Genomic DNA, 20,129 nt, shown 5'->3' on the forward strand with positions numbered 1-20,129 from the left:
ATGTCCAATGTTGCTCCTACTTGCGTTAGCAGGTCGAAGCCTATTATGGCGTTGAACGGCTGAAGTGATTCCAATAGGTAGAATTGAGCTGTTGTTCCAAAAATGTTTACTGTACACTTTTGGCTGATTTTGTTAGATCCATGAACGGAGCTAACTGTGAAGGGGGTGTCGACGGGTTTTATGTTTTTCAACTCCTTTATGGGTTGAATGTAATTCTTCGCCGCACCTGTATCGATTAGGATTCTTATTGTTCTCCCAGCCAACTGCCGCTCGATGAACGGTAGCCGGGAGTGACCCCTAAAAAATTGACCAGGTCGTTGTCTCCTAGGGAGTCGGAGTCGTCTAGTATTTCGCCAACAGCTTCGGCTGCAGCTTCATCGTACTCGTTATGCTGAACCACTCGGTTCAGTCTTTGTCGCCTGGGGCCAGTGTGTCGTTCTGACGAATTGGGTCTCTTTGCGGCTTGTCCATTGTCGGACTGCTGTGCGGGTCTGTCCCTCCAGTTTGTTGGCTGACGGACCTTGGACATTGACGGGTCTACGTCCATCGGCTCCGACTGCTGGGGCGGTTTCTGCTGTTGCTGCGCGTGATCGCCGCTTTGAGGTTGTTTCCCTTGTTTTTTTACGAAGTGTGGGTTCTTCTCTTGGTTAGGGTTATTATTCCTGCCGTGTTTGTCCTGTCTGGTTTGACTTTTGTTGTGCTCATTCGAATGAGCTCTTTCTTCCATCACCCTCGCGTATGACGCAGCGAAGTTGCTGCGCTCAATGCTAGCTTCGGCTTCTCGGGCTAGGGCCAAGGCGGCGGGCAAGTCGCCGGGTTGGGCTGGGAAGACGATAGCCTTGAGGGATCTTTTTAAACCCGAAATGAATGCGTGAAGGGCATCTGCCCTGACCTCGTTGTTTAATAAGGTCGCCGTGGCGGCTTCGTGTGTCATGATGATTTTGTTGGTTACCAACGTTAGCTTGCGTTCTACGTCGTCGTAGTACTGCATGAGAGAAGAATCGCCCTGTCTGACCATTTCCAGGTTTTGGCGGAGGAGCCTTAGTGAGGTCTTGTCCGCGTACGTGCAATCCAGCCTGGCAATGATCGCGTCAAAATTAAGAACCGTGTTGTGGGACGTAAGCAGGGCTCTTGCGTTTCCCCTAATCTTATTTCTAATTATGGTCACAGCTTGGTAATGAACGCTGCTAGTAGAGTGGGACCTAAATAGCTCGTAAGCGTCTGTTGCTGACTGCCGCCAGGCAACATAGTCTTCTTGAGCCCCGTCGAAGTCGGGCATTGACTTTACCACGTCTAGCGAGATTGGGCATTGGACTGTGGGGTCGACCACTATCCTTTGGTATACTTGAATTTCTGGGGCCGCGACTCGCAAGGTAGAAACTTGCTGTCTTAAAGCGTCGAGCTGCGCATCGAACGCCTGCTTCTGGGCCAGCAACGCTGCCTGCACTATCCGATCGACACCTGCGGCGTCCATGGTTGGCTGAGGGGGAAGTTGAGGGGCAAAACCTACAACGCTATTGTCAAAATCTTCGAGGTTATCGTCAGATGGGAGAGGGCTGGACTCTTCGTCGCTAATAATCTCTCTTTTCACTTCTCTATACGGGCCTGCGAAACTCATTAGCACCCTACACAGAATCGACATTCGGCTTGTATTTCATTTACTTATGTTTATTTATTTATTTAATTTTTTTTTTCTTTTTGAACACGGATAAATGCTTTCTTAGAGAATAGACACAGTATGCTTGTCGAGTTAATATTAAAAAAAAAAAAATTTTTTTTTGTTGTTTTTTTTTTTTTTGTTTTGGAGTGAATTAACTGAGCACGCCACTTACATGTTTATTTGAAGGGGCGCTTGACTGTTCCTGGTGTTTCTGGCTCTCTGCTGACGTCGTCGTAGTCTTCTGAGTGGATTGCTTGCTTCAATTTGCTACGCTGCCGTAATCGGTCCGATTACGTGACAAACGCTGCCAACACCGGTCCGGTGCTGTGACAGAATGAGTTTTTTGCTTTCGCACTTTGGTGCGGAAATTTGCTTTTGATTTTTAGTTTCGCACCGTTGGTGTATGCACTTGATAGTTAGCTTAGTGCCGCACCTTTGGTGTGTGCCTTTGATAATTATTCTGGTTTTGAACCTCTGGTTTATGTACCTGATAGTTAGTGTGGTGTCGAACCTTTGGTGAGTGCACTTGATAGATATTTTGGTTTTAAACCTTTGGTGTGTGTACTTGATAGTTAGTGTGGTGTCGAACCTTTGGTGAGTGCACTTGATAAATATTTTGGTTTTAAACCTTTGGTGTATGCACTTGCTTGAGCTTTGTGAAAGTTTTGGTTATTCGCTGAGAGCTTTTTTTTTACGACTGCTTGTTTTTGCGGAGTTTGCTGAGTTCGCACGTGCACTTCACTTCCACGAGTGAGATGTTTCTTGTCAATTTATTTTTAAACTTGCACTTTGGTTTTGGGGGTTCTCGTGAGTACTTTTATTACGTTGGGCGCCAAATAAGTTATTTTCAAGTTGACTCTCGCTTTGGCTGAGAGAATAAAAGAACTTTTGATTTACGGCTGGTGCCGGAGTAATGAATTTATCGTGACGTTTTCTCGTGAATACAAAACAGAACTAAAACTAAAGTGTGGGACAGCGAATCGGCGTGCCGATTTGCTCGACAATAATGCTGACACCCGCACACAAATGTAAGGAGTCAGATTACTGTTGCTGTCCGCTGTGGTCAGGGCGCTGAATTTAATACAGTTTCGTCAGCACCATGTCACAAGCTTCGGTAAGTGAGAGAGAAATATGCTTATGCTATGTTTGTGTTAACTTGTATGCGGATGTGCTCAACAGCAGAATATTGCAAATAAATTTATTAAACAATTAACAAAGGATATTGTTCTCTCGTTTTAATAAATATTTATCGGAATATACATATAGTTATGGAGAAATATGTATATGTGTATGAATGATGTGGCGATATGTAGCACGGAGTGTCGGACTAAATAGGATTAGTACATATGCTTGTGTATGGATTGTAACACAGCTTCAGACATGTCTATATATGCATATAAGGTTATATATACATATAGGCATGCAGTAAATATAATGTAAATTAGTACATATATAAATATATATACAAGGAAATATAGCGGCGGACAAGTGCCAGTGTGTGTATGTATATACTATATATATATATATGTACTACTTTACGCAAATATGGGGTACTTATCTCGACGGCCGATGGAATGCTGATGTGTATGTGGAGATGGATGATATCCGGCTCGAAGGACCAAATGTTGTAGTGGTGGCGTCGCTGATAAGTAAAAAGACCGGATTGTAATTTCCTCGTCTTTATTTCTTAGATTAAAGCTGTGTTGCTCGTATAGGAATAGTAAAGATATATATATATATGTCTCGTCAATACCAGGAGTGGCAAGTGTCGCTCGAGGGGGGACGAGGTACTCCGCGGGGCGGCGAGTACAGCGAACCAGTAGGAGAACTGGGTTATGTTATTAACATAGTGCTGTTAATAACATAACGTGTGTTGCGGGAGGAGCAATTCTTGTTAATGGGATCTGGCATTAACACGTTCAATTGCTTAAAATATATACGAGTGTAACTAAAACTAATCCATAATACTAAATGAAATAAATTGTAGACATTTATTGCGAAACTCGCCATAGTTATAATTAAGAGGAAATCGTCAAATTTAATCTTTTAATCTGCTCAATAAATAATAAATCCTACATATATATATATATATATATATATATATAATAATAATAAAACCGACGCTATAGGATTTATAAAAAAAATAATTTCTTAATAACTTGTAACGGAGTACAATTGTTATTGAAAATAAGTAAAAAAGCTTTAGTCGAGACTGACCGACTACGAGATCCCCTGTGCCCTCCAAGCAACTGATATTTCAATAATAATTCGCACACCCACACAGAGAAACACACACACACATACACAGGCGACTGAGCTGGGCTGCACTGCAGTGTTGGCCATATTTTGAGAATTTATTTGTTGAATAATTTAATTTCTAGACGCATAGTCTTAATGAAACTTTCAGAACTTAATCATAATGTTCAAATGTATGTACATTCTGAAGCACAAGTCTAGTATTTGAGATAAGCTTTTTATAAGAATGTAGGTGAGGGGGTGGATATAGGGGTGGGGGGTAAATTTTAACAAAAACCGAAATTGTATTATGTATGTATGTATCTTAATATTGTGAGGAGCAATATAGGTATGCACGTATTAATGTATATGAACGTACGTATTTGCTGTGCGTTTATATGCATATATGTGCATATATATGTTGCTCCACACAGCGACGCGAATACTGTAGGAGCGACCCTCGCACTGGAAAGGGGGGGTCAAAGTCCTGTTAGAGGCGGTCTCTTTCGCTCCTACAGATTCAGCAATGGGTTCGCGTCGCACGCACGACGATCATCGGGGACCGTTAGCCGAGGTGCCGTTCGTGCCGGGTGATAGTAGTGATCACTTTCACTCGCAGGGCACCAACGGTACTTCGGCCAATGGGAGGCGGTCACGCAATTTGGCGGGCAAGTGGCGTCACCCGAATCACGCCACTTTACCGTTGCTGTGGAGCCGAGGTGCCGTTCGTGCCGGGTGATAGTAGTGATCACTTTCACTCGCAGGGCACCAACGGTACTTCGGCCAATGGGAGGCTGCCACGCAATTTGGCGGGAAAGTGGCGTCACCCGGATCACGCCACTTTACCGTTTGTATGGGCACGAGCGGCTGAAAGGCCCCGCTCCAGAGCCGAACGGGCCCCGTTATCACCCGAAGCAAGGCCTGTGGCTGGGCTATAAAAGGCCACCGGCGGCTCCATACGGGGCTTGAAAGGTTTGAAAGGTTGGAAATGTTTGAGAGGCTGATACGTTTGAGAAAAGTGAGAGGCTTATGAAAAGTTTGGTGATTAAAGTGATTAGTGAAAGTCAACGCGAGTGGTGAATCAGGACTCCCAGGACTTCAAAGGACAGCAAGGACATCGTGGGAACAGCAAGGACATCGTGGGAACAGCAAGGACATCCAGTGGGAATCCTTGCGACAACAAAAGAGGCAATCAGCAGCATCAGCGGCACCGATCAGGACATCGGTGCATATCAGCGGCTTAAGCGAGGCCTGCACATCTGAGTAAGTTCGCGTAGCCGTGCGCAAGAGAAGTGTTTGTGAGCGAAAACGAAGCTAGTGTTGTGCTGTGCGAGTGGGATAGTAGGAGAGGCCTGCATATCTGAGCGAACCGCCAGAGTTTTGTTCAGACCGAAGTCCTGGCGTTTCCCGAATCGTCCCGGTAACTAGCGTGTTTTAGCACAATACTCTCGCAGCCGGAGTGCGTTGAACCAGCGCTCGGTAGGTGTGCTTCGCTAAAGCCAACCAGCGAGTCAGCATAACTTTAAGTGACGTGTACATTTTAAACTTAATCAAGAGAATATATTTACGCTATAAAACCTAAAATCACAAGTGACTAATTATTATCGCAGGGGCTTCAACAAATAAATTTGTTGGCACGAATCCACAGTCAGCTGAAACTAGCCCAGCTTAGACTCGGGATAAACCGAAGGTTCGTTACAACTGGCGCCCAACGTGGGGCCCTGCGATAAGAGTTTAATTAGAAATTTGTGACTATGGTGCGAGCGTGGGTATATAACTTGAAAAAGGATGAAGTGTTGAGTTATGGTGACGAGTTCGGAGTGAGCTTGTCAGGCACACTGGACGCTATGCGGAGGCAGTTTGGCGAGTGGGTTGAGAGGAATGAAGGTAGCATTCCTTACTCACTGAGGATCGCCGAGCTGAGGCGACTGCATGGACGCCGTGCCTCGCTGAGAGATGAGGCAACGACCGCCGTAGTTGACGACGACTTGGAGACAGAGCTGGCGCATGTGGCGCGGCTCTGTGTGCCTTCTACGAGTGCAGCGGCACGGCTGCAGGACACGCGACAGGGTGAGATAAGGGCCACATCCACCCCGCAACCAGAAATCAGGCCACGAGGACTCGGCAACACAGCCCAAGAATATCCAAAGGTGGCCAAACAAGTGCGAGAGTGGAGCTTCCGCTTTGATGGCACCACAAAGCCTTTGGAGTTCTTGGAGCAGGTGGAGTGGTCGGCGGACACATATGGCCTGGATCTGGATATGATCCCGAGGGCGATGCCAGAGCTGCTGAAAGGCATGGCCTTGAAGTGGTACGTGGCCAACAACAGGCACTGGACGGCGTGGGCGACGTTCGTGCGCAGCTTCCAGGAGTTCTTCTTGCCCAGAGGCTATCTGGAGAAGCTGGAGGACGACGTCAAACGCCGGAGGCAAATGGTAGATGAGAGCTTCAAGGTCTACATGGTTGAGATGCAGACTCTCATGCGGCCTCTGCGCTATGGAGCAGACCGCGAGATGAAGCTCATTTACAACAACAGCCTGCCCGATCTGCGTGCATACGCCCGCCCGTATCAGTTCCATAGTCTGGTGGAATTGATGCACCTCGCAGACGAGTTCGAGGAGCTGGAGAGAGACCGCGAGAGGTTGCGGCAGCAGCCACGGCCGGGCCGGACTCGATTTATGGCCATGGACGACGCTGGAGGCGATGTGGAGTATCGCTGCATGGAGGATGAGGCGAAGCCTTCACCTGCGCCAAGGACAGGCGCAACCGGAGCAAGGACTCACATCCCGAATCCAGCCAGGGCATGCCGAGTGTGTGGCCAGGAGGGGCACCGCGCTTTTACGTGCCGCAACAAGGCACTGGATTTCTGCTGGCAGTGCGGGCGCATTGGAGTGAGAACGTTTGCCTGTTGCCAGTCGGGAAACGAGCAGCGGCACCCGCCATCCAGGGGCGAGCGGGAGCAGCGGCCAGGAGCCCCCAGGCGCTAGTAGGCCGTCTTCAGAATGAAGGCAGCCAGATGACAGCGATTGTGGCCATTGGAGCCACCCAACAAAAAGCCACAATCGACACTGGAGCCACAAGCAGCTTTATAAGCGAAAAGCTTGCTGACAGGCTCAGAGGAGTGGGCGTGGTGCGTGCAACACGGCGGCGCATACGCTTAGCGGACGGCAGTTGCAGTCATGTGGACTCGCAGCTGGAGACGACGATTAGCCTGGGGAATCAGCAAAGCCAAATCCCGTTGCTGATTCTGCCAGGAGTGATCGACGATCTGGTGCTGGGCTGGGATTTCTTGGCCAGCATGGGCACCACACTGGAGTGCGGTGGCTTGACGCTGAGGATCAAGCCAAGAATTCCACAGTCGAGCGGACAGTCAGAGGAGAAGCTGTCTGTGGCTGTGGCCAGCGTGGAGGCGAGTCCAGAGACGCCAGTGGAGGCGAACATGGAGCAGCCAACGCCTATGCACAAAGACCCAGAGGTGGATGCTTTTCTGAGGCATGAGCTGGAGAAGTTCCAGCATGTGAAAGGCACCACCAGGATCACGGAGCACCGGATCAGGAGGCAGGACATTAGGCCCATAAAGCAGCGCTACAGGAAGGGCAAGCGGAATGTGGTAGCGGATGCGCTCTCACGGCAGCCACTGGGAGAGGAGGCGTGCCGTTTGGTCAAGAGCAAGGAGATGCCAGCTGGGACAGGATGTCGCTGGCTCACCAAGCTTCGGCAGGACATCAAGAGGGCGCCACATAAGTTTCCAGACTATATGGAAGAGTCTGGAAACTTATATCGGCACATCCCGCATCAAGCCGGCCACGAGGATGTGGCTGCATGGAAGTTGTGCGTGCCGGCGGACCGGCGCAAACAAGTGCTGGAGGAGAACCACGACGCAGCCACCGCTGGCCACCTTGGGAGCCGAAAAACGATCGCTCGGGTGGCAGCGCGGTATTACTGGCCAGGTATGTACCGTGATGCGAGAGCATACCTACAGCGCTGCGAAGTGTGTCAGCGATATAAGTCCAGTCAGCTGCAAGCTGCTGTGTTTGAGATAGGGCGTCGAAACCTGGAGAGAGCTGGACAGGATCAGGCGCGGCATTACAACCTACGGAGGCGGCAGTGGAAGCCGGCCATAGGTGACAAGGTGTGGGCAAAGGAACGCCACTTGTCGAATGCCGCAGAGGGTTTTGCAGCAAAACTAGCACCACGCTATGGAGGCCCTTATATCGTGGCCAGTTTTGTGTCGCCTGTAATCTGCCGGATCAGGTCGGAGGCCGATAAGCGGACCAGGACGGCGCATGTGGCGGATCTCAAGCCGTGGAGAGGAGACACGGGTGAGCATTAAAGCTATTTTTTTTTTTTCAAAAAAAAAAAAAAGGGAGTGAATACACAGCGAAGTGTATTGCTTCTAATTTGCGAGCAGAAGAAGAAGAAAAAAACACAGCAAAAATTTTGCTAAAAATGCATAATCTCGGCTGCGAAATGCATCTGTGGCTGGAAAACTACAGTTGCCATCGGGATAATTACGGTAGATTGGGTGCGCAACAACAATTTGTTTGAACTGAGCGCGCACGACAGCAAGCAGTGTACAGTACTGCACTGAAAAACTTAGCTGCCAGTGCGTGTGCAATGCACTATGCACAGATACAACAACAAAGCAGTGCAAGTGCAAGCAGTACCCACCTGCAATGTAGGCGCCCTTAGCAACAGCGCGCGCGCAGCCGAAATTATATGCATTTCTAAGCGAGAGCGGAAAACAAAAACAAACCGCACGCACTCCAGGCGAAAATTGCACACCCACACCCACAGCGAAGCAAGAGCGAGCGAGAGCAAGCTCAGCGAGCGAGAGCAAGCTCAGCGAGCGAGAGCAAGCTCAGCGAGCGCTAGCGCACGAAATCGGCAACAACAAAGCGCACAGCGACGACTAAAACCGCCAACAACAAAACGCACAGCGACAACTAAAACCGCCAACAACAAAACACACGGCGGCATATAAAACGATCGCTAGCGAAGAGATGCCAACAACAATGCAACGCGGCAGAAGAGCTTGCATTGGATGTTCGGCTAGGAGGGCTATGTATGCGTGTGCCGATGGGAGTGTGGGAAAAACGGTATCTGGGCAGTACCGTAGCCTGCCTGGAATTCAGCCATAAGGCAGCGAAGCCTAGAGTGGGCTGAGCATAGGACACAGGACCCGTTATGTGCTGCCGCCTAAGCAGCGGCGCGCGGCAGCATAGGGTATAAAATGGGCATGTGGGCATAGGGCCGGGGGTCTTCTTGTGGATGAGTTACCAGAGTGGACCGACGGCGCTCGAGTGCGCCGTCCACATGCCATCAAGTGTCCGAGTGGAGACGAGGAGCACGCAGCCATAAGTTGGGTTGCCAGTTGGGAGTCCTGGCCACCATCGATGCCTGCCACGCGACGAATTCATTCAGTTGTCCGTGCTTGGGCGTAGGCGCGTTTTGTTGGCCGAATCCTCGCGCACTGGCCAGCGATTTTGGCTGCGAGCTGTGCGCGAATGAGGAGTGGCCGCAAAGTGCCAGCCGGCGTCAAAGTTCGACACCGGTGGTAGTTGCGAACGACAGCGATGTGGCCAGCTCCCAACAACAATCCAGAATTTGGTCTGCAGCGCCGCAGAGAGACACAGTACGAAAAGCAGCTGCTGTTGTGGACGCCTGCAACGGAGAGGACGGCGAGGGATGTCGGAAGGCAGGTGGCCGCCGCACGAGTGCCAACGCCACCGGGGACTACAGCTCAACAGGTGAGTTTTGTAGGAGCGCCCGGCGTGGGCAGAGGCAGCGGCGGCAAATCATGGACGCGGGGCATGCAGTCGGGCATGTGGCTGCTTGCTGGGAGAGCATGGCGGCAGACGCCTGCCACGCAACTGGCTCCACCGGCTCCGAACTTTGGATGTCGACGAAGCTTGGCAACCGGTCCTCGCGCACTGGCCAGCGACTTCGCTGCGAGCTGTGCGCGAAAGAGGATCGACCAACAAGCGTACCGACACCAAAGACGCGATACCGGTGTCCAATTTGCGAACGACGTCTGTGGCCCGATCTCCCTAGCAGCAGCGCATGAAATGACCGCAGTGCCCCACCGGAGCATCCCCAAGGGTCCAAGGAGCAGCAGCAACCAGCAGAAAAGCATCTCCAGCGGCGAGGAACATCATGCGCCAAATGGGTGAAATGGCCATGGCCGCGCGCACATGCGCCAATGCCACCGGGGGCTGCAAAACCGACAGGCGAGTTTTGCAGCAGCGCCCGGCGTGGGCATTGGCAGCGGCAGGCCATCAGGTCAAGGGGGCATAATGGGAAAAGATGCCCGGCCTGAAACATAATATTTTTGATAATTTTATGGAAGATTTAAAAAATATTGTTTTTCACTCACCGGCAGAACACAGCATTGCCAGCGGTAAGCGAAAATGCAGCTGATGGCGTTAACAGCGCGTTAACAGCGGCGATCAGCGCAAAATGGAGCAGCGCAAAATGGAGCAGCGCAGAACGGAGCAGCGCAGCGGAGACGGGCGCCAAATTCAAACACGATGGTCTCGTGTTTTCCCGAAGGAAGAGGGGAGTGTGAGGAGCAATATAGGTATGCACGTATTAATGTATATGAACGTACGTATTTGCTGTGCGTTTATATGCATATATGTGCATATATATGTTGCTCCACACAGCGACGCGAATACTGTAGGAGCGACCCTCGCACTGGAAAGGGGGGGTCAAAGTCCTGTTAGAGGCGGTCTCTTTCGCTCCTACAGATTCAGCAATGGGTTCGCGTCGCACGCACGACGATCATCGGGGACCGTTAGCCGAGGTGCCGTTCGTGCCGGGTGATAGTAGTGATCACTTTCACTCGCAGGGCACCAACGGTACTTCGGCCAATGGGAGGCGGTCACGCAATTTGGCGGGCAAGTGGCGTCACCCGAATCACGCCACTTTACCGTTTGTATGGGCACGAGCGGCTGAAAGGCCCCGCTCCAGAGCCGAACGGGCCCCGTTATCACCCGAAGCAAGGCCTGTGGCTGGGCTATAAAAGGCCACCGGCGGCTCCATACGGGGCTTGAAAGGTTTGAAAGGTTGGAAATGTTTGAGAGGCTGATACGTTTGAGAAAAGTGAGAGGCTTATGAAAAGTTTGGTGATTAAAGTGATTAGTGAAAGTCAACGCGAGTGGTGAATCAGGACTCCCAGGACTTCAAAGGACAGCAAGGACATCGTGGGAACAGCAAGGACATCGTGGGAACAGCAAGGACATCCAGGGGGAATCCTTGCGACAACAAAAGAGGCAATCAGCAGCATCAGCGGCACCGATCAGGACATCGGTGCATATCAGCGGCTTAAGCGAGGCCTGCACATCTGAGTAAGTTCGCGTAGCCGTGCGCAAGAGAAGTGTTTGTGAGCGAAAACGAAGCTAGTGTTGTGCTGTGCGAGTGGGATAGTAGGAGAGGCCTGCATATCTGAGCGAACCGCCAGAGTTTTGTTCAGACCGAAGTCCTGGCGTTTCCCGAATCGTCCCGGTAACTAGCGTGTTTTTAGCACAATACTCTCGCAGCCGGAGTGCGTTGAACCAGCGCTCGGTAGGTGTGCTTCGCTAAAGCCAACCAGCGAGTCAGCATAACTTTAAGTGACGTGTACATTTTAAACTTAATCAAGAGAATATATTTACGCTATAAAACCTAAAATCACAAGTGACTAATTATTATCGCAGGGGCTTCAACAAATAAATTTGTTGGCACGAATCCACAGTCAGCTGAAACTAGCCCAGCTTAGACTCGGGATAAACCGAAGGTTCGTTACAATATATATTTTAAGTTTCGAGATTTAATTTTACTAATAATAATAACAGTCGGCCTGTCACAATGATTTCAAGAACTCTTCAAAAAGCCGAAGAGCATTATGTGACCAACGAGGGAGCGTTCATTGAGGAGTACGATGTCTTTCTAAAAGCCCGGAAGAGAGAATCAAGTTGCAGATATCTCGCAAATATTTAAACCATACTGAAGAAGATAATAGCTCGGACATGGCAACAATTCATAGCGAGGAATCTTATTACTATAGAATCCGTTACCAGACCAGTGCTGCTACGCCAACCAAATAAATCTTGAGCAAGGAAAACCACCTTCGAAGCGAACAACCATTTTGTTTGGCAAGAAAATACAGCATATTATAGTTTTCACCGATTTTCAGAGCGGTGCATGAGTGCGTTAAATTGGGAGTAGTTAATGTAATTAAGTGTTAATTGTCAGTTGGTAAAATTGAGCTTTTCTTTAAACTTGTTTCCGACAAACCGAAAATATGGTTACTGACGGTTTTAACCCCAACGAGCAGCTCGTAATTATTAACCAGGAACATAATAGAGCTCATAGAGCTCCACAAGGAAACGTAAAACTAATTATTATTATTTTTTTTTTTTTTTTTTTTGTATCCCAAAATGGAGAAAAAGGAAGAGGAAGTTGCTTTAAACTGTAGGATTTGTTTGCAGGCAAAGTATGCTAGACAACGAAGCATCCAATCTGCGAGACCCCTATTCCAACTTATGTCGGGGAACTTCTGCACGTTTACAGTTACTCTACGGACTCAAACTATTTCCTGACATGCGTGGACAAGTTGTCTAAGTTTGGAGTATTGCAAAAAATAGCATCTCGTACAATATTGGATGTAAGAATACACCTCCTGCAGCTGTTAAATGTATTTTCTCGAACAAAAACTATTTATTGTGATAACGAGCGGTCTTTAATCTCTAATACTGTTGTATCATGTCTTCGGGATGATTTCCGTATTGTAATGTTGAAACAAAATGTTTCTTGTGTTTGGTTCAATATATATTTAGTGATTTATTTAGTGATTGCAAGTGCTATGCACAGTACATCGAACGGGCAGGTCGAGAGATTTCACACCACCCTAAGCGAAATTGGTAGATGTCTAAAGATAGTAAAAGGAATCGAGGACACAGCGGACATAATTTTACTAGCCACTATAGAGTACAATAGAACTGTTCATTCGGTAACAGGGCAGAAACCAATCGACTTTTTTAATTAAAACGTAGAAGAGTCTGAAGCGGCTATGAATCAGCTTAGAAAAGCTCAAGAAACTGAATTATTGAATCATAATAAGAAAACTGTTGATCACATATAAACAAGCTAGAAAGCTCTATTCGAGACTGCTCGACTACGAGATCCCCTGAACCCTTCGAGCAACTGATAATAATTCGCACATACACACGCACACACACACACACATACACACAAATACAAGCACACACACACACTCGCACATATACAGGTGATTGCGCTTGGGTTGCGCTGCAGTCTTGGTAGTATTATGAGAATTTATTTGTTGAATAATTTGAATTCTAGACTTACGATCGTAATGAAACTTTCAGAACGTAATCATACTGTTTAAATGTTTGTACATGCTTAAGTCTCTAATATTTGAAATACGCCTTTTCAAATATGATGGTGAGGGGGTGAATATAGAGGTGGGGGTAAATTTTAACAAAAATCGAAATTGTATAAAATGCGTCTTAATATATTGTAAAGTAGTAATTTTCACAGCTGGGGCAGACTCAGTCTACCCAGGGTGTACTCACAAGAAAATTTATTTTGATGTGTCAGACATCAGGGGGGGTGGGATGACTATGTGTTATGGTCGGGGAAAGAGGAAACGAGGGGGGGAATTTCGAACGGGCACTCACGTGCCACACTCACGAGAATTCCTTATTGTTCCAATCGCTCACCGCCTGTCGCTCCGCCAATCCAAAAATGAACGTCTCTTATCTTTTAATGGCCAATTCACGTTTATTTCAGTAGTCACTCAACTTATGTACTTCTTGCAAAAACTTGTAACTTTTTATATTTTAGCCTCTTGACACTCTCGCGTTCCCACGCTAACTTATTACATTTCTCCGTCTTGTCACTCTCCCGTTCCTACGTTAACTAACTTAGCTCTATTTCCGCTCGCCCAAAGCGCTCGGCGCCAGCGATGCAACTCTCCGTTCAAAACTCTCCACGCAGGGTTACGCCGCCGATCGCCGATAAATCACCAGCGCTTTGGGCGGCATTTTCAAATATGGATTTAATTGACAATTTCGATTATTATTTAAATCTTGTGAGGCGGTGATCGGCGAGCCGCCTCACACGTGCTACGTTGTAGCGAAGCGCGACTCGTGCGGAATCGTGGCGGCGGTTCTCACCGGCATCGCCCTCCAACGGGCGTTGCGTAGTCGGCTTTGGCCCCACATCCTCGTGCCTCAAAGAGGTGGTAAAGAAGGGGATAGCGGGTTTAAGCGTTTCTTCTATTCTTCGAGCGGCGTGTCCATGTTTAATTTCCTCCTCTTCTGTTTCCCTCCTCAACTCCGTTCCGCCGGCCTATTCCTCCTCGGTGTAGAAAGGCTTAAGCTTGGACAGGTTGGCCACCCTCCTTCTCCGTTCGCCCACCCGAGCGAGTCGCACCACGTTGGGAGAAATGAAGCAGACGACCCTGTCCGCTGCGCTGGACAGCTGATGCTGCCGCAGCAGGACCATCGACCCTAGCACGGGCCTCCATTCTCGTCGACGCAGATTATAATACCTGCCTTGGTCCTTCGACGCCTTTTGTAGATTGCTGCAGACCACTTCGAAGATTTCCTTCATCGTTTCTTTCCTTGTTCCTAAGTCGACCTCCCTCGTTGCCGACCCGGGAGTGACTTCATTGTAGAGAGCAGACGGGAGGTGAGGCTTTCTACCCATCATCAAGAATGCCGGCGTGAATCCGGTAGAATCTGCGACACTAGAGTTGATCGCTAGCGATATCTCCGGCAATAACACATCCCACGAACTCTGGTGTCCCTCGATGTACTGGGCTATCATCGTATTTACGGTGCGATTAGTCCTCTCGGTGAGATTTTCCTGCGGGGAGTACGGGGCAGTGAACTGTAACCGCACCCCTAAGGATTCCACGAAAGACCGGAAACCTTTGCTCGCAAATTGTGCGCCATTGTCACAATGAGCATCTTAGGCACTCCGAATCGACCCAAAATACGCTCTCTAAACGCCACCTGCAGCAGCGCTGTTGTGGCCCTCCTCAGTGGTACCAGTTCTACTCACTTAGCGAACGCATCGTGGAACACGAGTAACATCGTGTTCCCACGCTTCGACCGAAGCAAGGGAACCACGAGGTGCGCACACAGAATCGCCATGGGCTCTGCTACTTGCCTAGTCAGCATCTGACCCGCTGGCTTGTGTTGCTCGCTCTTAAACTTCTGGCATTCCTCGCATCGCCTCACTTCGCTTCCCGGAACATCCTCGGCCAGTAGTATCGCTGTGCCAACCTCAAGACCGTTTTCCTCACGCCTTGATGCCCTGCCGTGGGAGCATCATGGCATTCCTGCAGTACTCTCTTCTGCTGGTGAGTTGGGACGCACAATTTCCAGGGAATATAGTCCTCATCGTCCGTCCGGTGACCAAGGTTGCGGTACAGCTGTCCGTTCTCCTCAACGTAATCTTTGAATTTCTCTGGATCCTCTTTGATCCTCCCACTCATTCTCGTTATCCACTTGCAAGGGGAATTGTCCTCCGTCGTTCGCTGGCAGCTTTCCACAGGTTGTCGAGAGAGTGCGTCGGCCACAACATTCAATTTCCCTCGTCGATAGCGGATGTCGAACTGAAATTGTTGTAGCTCCAGTGCCCATCTCGCGATCCTCCCCGTGGGATTCTCTATCGAGTTGTGCCACTTCAACGCCAAGTGATCTGTAACCACCTCAAATCGATAGCCCTCGAGATAGCACCGCATTTTCCTGATCGCCCAGACAATCCCGAGGCACTTCTTTCCTGTAGCTGAATAATTGAGCTCTGCTTTCAACATCTTCCTACTGGCGTATGAAATCACCTTTTCCTCGCCTTCGACCTCTTGCGTGAGCACTGCGCCCAAGCCGTAATCGCTGGCATCCGTCTGTAGCACGAACCTCGCCGAAAAATCTGGACACGCCAACACCGGCGCGGTCGTGAGACTCTCTTTGAGTTCCTTCAATGCCTCCTCCTGCTCCTCGTTCCATTCCCATTTCTGGCACTTCTTAAGGAGTCTCGTCATTGGTTCCACCATCGACGCAAAGTTCGGCACAAATCGCCTGTACCACGACGCCATTCCCAAACACCGTTGTAACTCCTTTAGGGTCGAGGGTGCCGGAAATCGGCGGATCGCCTCGACCTTTGCAGGCCCGTGCCTGCATATCCCCTCGACCGTGCATATCCCTTCTTCGCTCATGACATGTCCGAGATATACCAACCTTTTTCTGAAGAAACTGCATTTCTTCCGGTTTATTCGAGGGTTGGCTTTCCTCAACCGGCGGAAGACCTCCCACAAGTTCTCCACATGCTGCGCTTTCGTGGCGCCGATCACCACGATGTCATCTAAAAATGCAAAAGCGTGCGGCTCCATGTCCGGTCCTATTACTGTGTCCAGCGCTCTCTGAAACGTAGCGCCGCCATGGGGATCTGCCAGTATCCGCTCTTCAAATCCAGGGTGGATATATATCGCGCGTGTCTCAGCCTTTCGAGGATATGATTGATCCGCGGAACGTGGTAGGCGTCTGGGATTGAGTGTGCATTTAGCTGTCGGTAGTCCACGCACATGCGCCAATCTCCGGTCTTCTTCTTTACCAATACGATGGGCGCACTATGCGGACCGCGCGAAGGCTCGATGGCTCCAGCTCGAATCAACTCGTCTACCTGTTCGTCGATCACTTTCCTCATAGCCGGATTCTTGGGATAATATCTTTGCTTAAGAGGCTTATTATCCCGCATCTTTATGCTATGCTCGGCGATATTTGACACTCCGTCCATTCCAGCTCTGCTACCAGGAACTCCTTCGACTCGTCCTCCAGGTCCTCCGGCCACCCTGTGTCGTCCGGAGAGGACTCTGTATTCTCCTCATCCTCTTCTTGGCCTATTGGACTCCGCGGTGACTGACTACTCCGAATTTCGCCGACGTCGTCCGCCTCCAATCCTACCAACTTAACTTCCGGGGGACGCTCCTCCGGCCCTTTCCCCAAATCCTTCGTCCTCGCTAGCTGAGGACACCTAACGTATTCTTCCTGCTGCTTCTTGCGACCTCTCTCGCGGGGGGCTCGCCACTCCTCGACGTGCCCTGCTCATCGACCGCCAGTCCTTCGCCCGCTGACACCGCGCCCACTTCCTGCGTCGTGGACCAACACGGTGCCTCGGGGCCCCTCTTCCATTCCTGTTCGCGAGTCCTTGATCGAGCAAGCGATTGTGGTCCTCCCGACCGGTCGCTCTCTTTCCATATGTCTGGCCCGTCTTTTAGGGATGCCTCTCTGTTCAGCTCGTCCTTCATCCTCATTGTGAGCGCCACGATGCCACAATATAACGTGGTGTTTATAGCGCACAAAAAATCCATTCCCAGAATAAGGTGGTCCAGCATCGCCGGCATGACGTGCAGGGTCATTTTTACGGCCTTTTCTGCGAGACTCACCTCCACATTTATCCTCTTTGTTATCTCCAGCGTGGATCCATCGGCCAATCTAATCCGTGACTGCATCTCCTGGATCTCGCCTCGGATCGCCTGCCGGCTCACACAGTCTTCGCTTATGCAACTGCGTGTAGCCCCGGTGTCGATTGTGGCCGTCATCGCTCGACCCCCAATCGCCACCGCCGCGACGATCCTCCCCTCCTCCACTGAAAGAGGATTCTTCGCCTCATCTTTGCTGTCTAGACGGCGCCGCCCCGCTCCAGCGAGGGGCGCCCCATTCCGTTTCCCGCGTCGTCGCCCTCGCAGCATTCCCTCGTGCGTTTTCCTCTCTTTCCGCAGCGGCCTCAGGACGCCGCCTGTCCGCCTTGGCATTCGCGTTATAAGTGACCTACTCGCCCGCACCGATAGCACGTTCGCCGTGCTCCTCCTCCAAAGTCGCCCTCCTGCGCCATCATCCGGTGAACGGCCTCTTGGGACGCCGCCGTGGGCGCCACCGCTGCACCTGCCGTCTGCCCTCTATCTTGGGATCCCGGCGTCTGTGTGCGGAAACGGTTGTTCGGTCGATTTTCGCTTGTCTTCGACCATGGAGCCCTCGTTCCGCCCGCAGTCTCCTTGCCCTGTTGCCTCCTCTGTCCTTAAACATTTTATACTCGGCTGCCATCTGCGTGATTTGCGTCAGTGTGGCAAAATCATGACGCCTAACGTACAAACGATAATCCGGGGCAGCGTTCTCATAGGCCCGATACAGCTCCTGTGCCGTGCTATATCGTGCCTGCCGCATCAACAACCTACGCTCGATCAGGTAGTCCTTGAAACTTTCTCCTTCTCTTTAATGGCGCGACCTTATTTGATCTTCCAGTCGCTCGAAATACTGCGGGGGAAGGAAGAAATCCAAGAATTCCCTCCTGAAATCGGCCCACAAAGAATCCCTCAACCCGCTGGTCAAGAACCACTTCGCCGCCTTATCCGCGAACACTTCGCCCATCGCCCGCGGCATCTGATCCAGACCGATGCCATAAGTGATCGCTCTTTTCTCAACAATCTCCACGAAACCTAACGGGTCCGTTCGGCCATCGTACCGCATGCCCCATTTACGAACTTGTTCGGCTACCCCCCAGGGCGGGGACCTCTCCGACGGAATCGCGGGCGCGGGGACTGTCGACCAGCCTTCGAAGTCGTCGCTAACGCCTCGTCCTCTCCAGTGCTGTTAAACTCCTTCCGCTCTTCACGACGCCGCACCGCCGTGCTGTTCGCCATGGGCACCCTCAGTCTCAGGGACTCTGTCTGAACGGGGCATTGCTCTTAAACCTTTCGTAAATCCGGCTCCGATTTCTGATAAGCTCGGCTACCCATGCTTGGCGCAGCGCCTCCCAGGGTGAACTCCGACCCCTTCGACGAATAGTTGTTGCTTTGTATGAACGTAGAGAGTCTTTTCCCCAGATCCTCTACTCGGCCCTCACCATCTAGGCCGAACTCTCGAGCTATTGTGATTAGCTCCTCCTTGCACCGCTGGTAAATCCACTCGACGCTCAATATCGGGTTATGATATTCGGATATGATATTCTTCCATTTCAAATGTTTAGTGATCCCGCCAGTTGATTCAAATCGTATTCCGTAAGCGCTGTTCTATTTATTTGTTCCTTTTCTATTCTCCTTTCTCTCCCGGTGCCGATAATATTCCTAGTTGTGTGATTAAAGTGTGCAGTGTTTCTCTTCAGTCACAATTAATAAAATTGTTTAACTTGTCCTTGGATACTGCTGTGTTCCCTTCAATATGGAAAGAATCTTTCATCATTCCCTTATACAAAAAAGGTGGAAGATCTGATATAGAGGCCAACTATAGAGGCATTGTGAAATTATCTGTCATTCTGAAGTTATTTGAGAAAATTATAACATCGGCCTTGCAGCATTTTTGCAAATCGATTACTCAACCATCTCAACATGGTTTTGTTCAAAATCGATCAACGTCCACTAATTTACTTGAATTTACTTCGCTTGTCAATGACAGTTTTTCTAAAAAAATGCAAACGGATGTTATTTATACTGACTTCAGTAAAGCATTTGACTCAGTACATCATCACATACTAATTCTTAAGCTTGAACGCTTAGGATTTTTGCCTAGACTTGTATCTTGGATTTCATCCTATTTAATTGGTAGAACCCAAAGACTCCTGCTCAGAACAGCTATGTCTAAAGTTATCTTTGTTTCGTCTGGTGTACCTCAGGGTAGCCATTTGGGTACATTACTCTTTTCCCTTTTTATAAATGACCTTCCTAGTTGTATCTCGTATTCTACTATATTTATGTATGCTGACGATGTTAAACTTTGCCTTCCATACTCCAGTGCAACTGGACATCATCACCTTCAAGATGACCTAAATGCATTTCAACTTTGGTGTGTGGCAAAGTGTATGACAATGACCTTCAGTCGTACCGTTCCTCTAATTGTTGATTATAAAATTAGCAATATTTCCTTACGACGCATCCATACAGTCAAAGATCTTGGTGTTTCCTTTGATTTTAAACTAAATTTTAATCTTCATATTTCTACCATCATTAATGAAGCTAAAAGTGTGCTTGGCTTTATTAAAAGTTGGTCTAAGGAATTTAAAGATCCTTTTACCACCAAACACTTATTTACTTCGCTTGTGCGTCCCATCTTAGAGTATTGCTCTGTTGTTTGGTCTCCGCAGCATAAACTGCATCAGGATCGCATTGAATCGGTCCAAAAACAGTTTCTTCTCTTTGCCTTAAGGGATCTTCGATGGGACAGTAATTTAC

At 49.5% G+C, this 20,129-nt stretch overlaps 1 long non-coding RNA gene across 1 annotated transcript in view; it reads right to left on the minus strand.

Annotated features, from left to right (window-relative positions):
- The window catches only part of LOC149090895 (uncharacterized), a 130,945-nt gene extending 111,199 nt beyond the window's left edge, over positions 1–19,746 (minus strand). Inside the window, exon 1 of the long non-coding RNA XR_016197478.1 lies at positions 19,518–19,746. This is a non-coding gene — a long non-coding RNA (uncharacterized LOC149090895). The remainder of the gene's footprint in view (positions 1–19,517) is intronic.
- Between the last annotated feature and the right edge of the window lie 383 nt (positions 19,747–20,129).

Source organism: Drosophila navojoa, chromosome X (assembly GCF_054131105.1).
Source record: "Drosophila navojoa isolate 15081-1374.11 chromosome X, UAZ_NAV_1.0, whole genome shotgun sequence".
NCBI classification, from domain to species: Eukaryota; Metazoa; Arthropoda; class Insecta; order Diptera; family Drosophilidae; genus Drosophila; species Drosophila navojoa.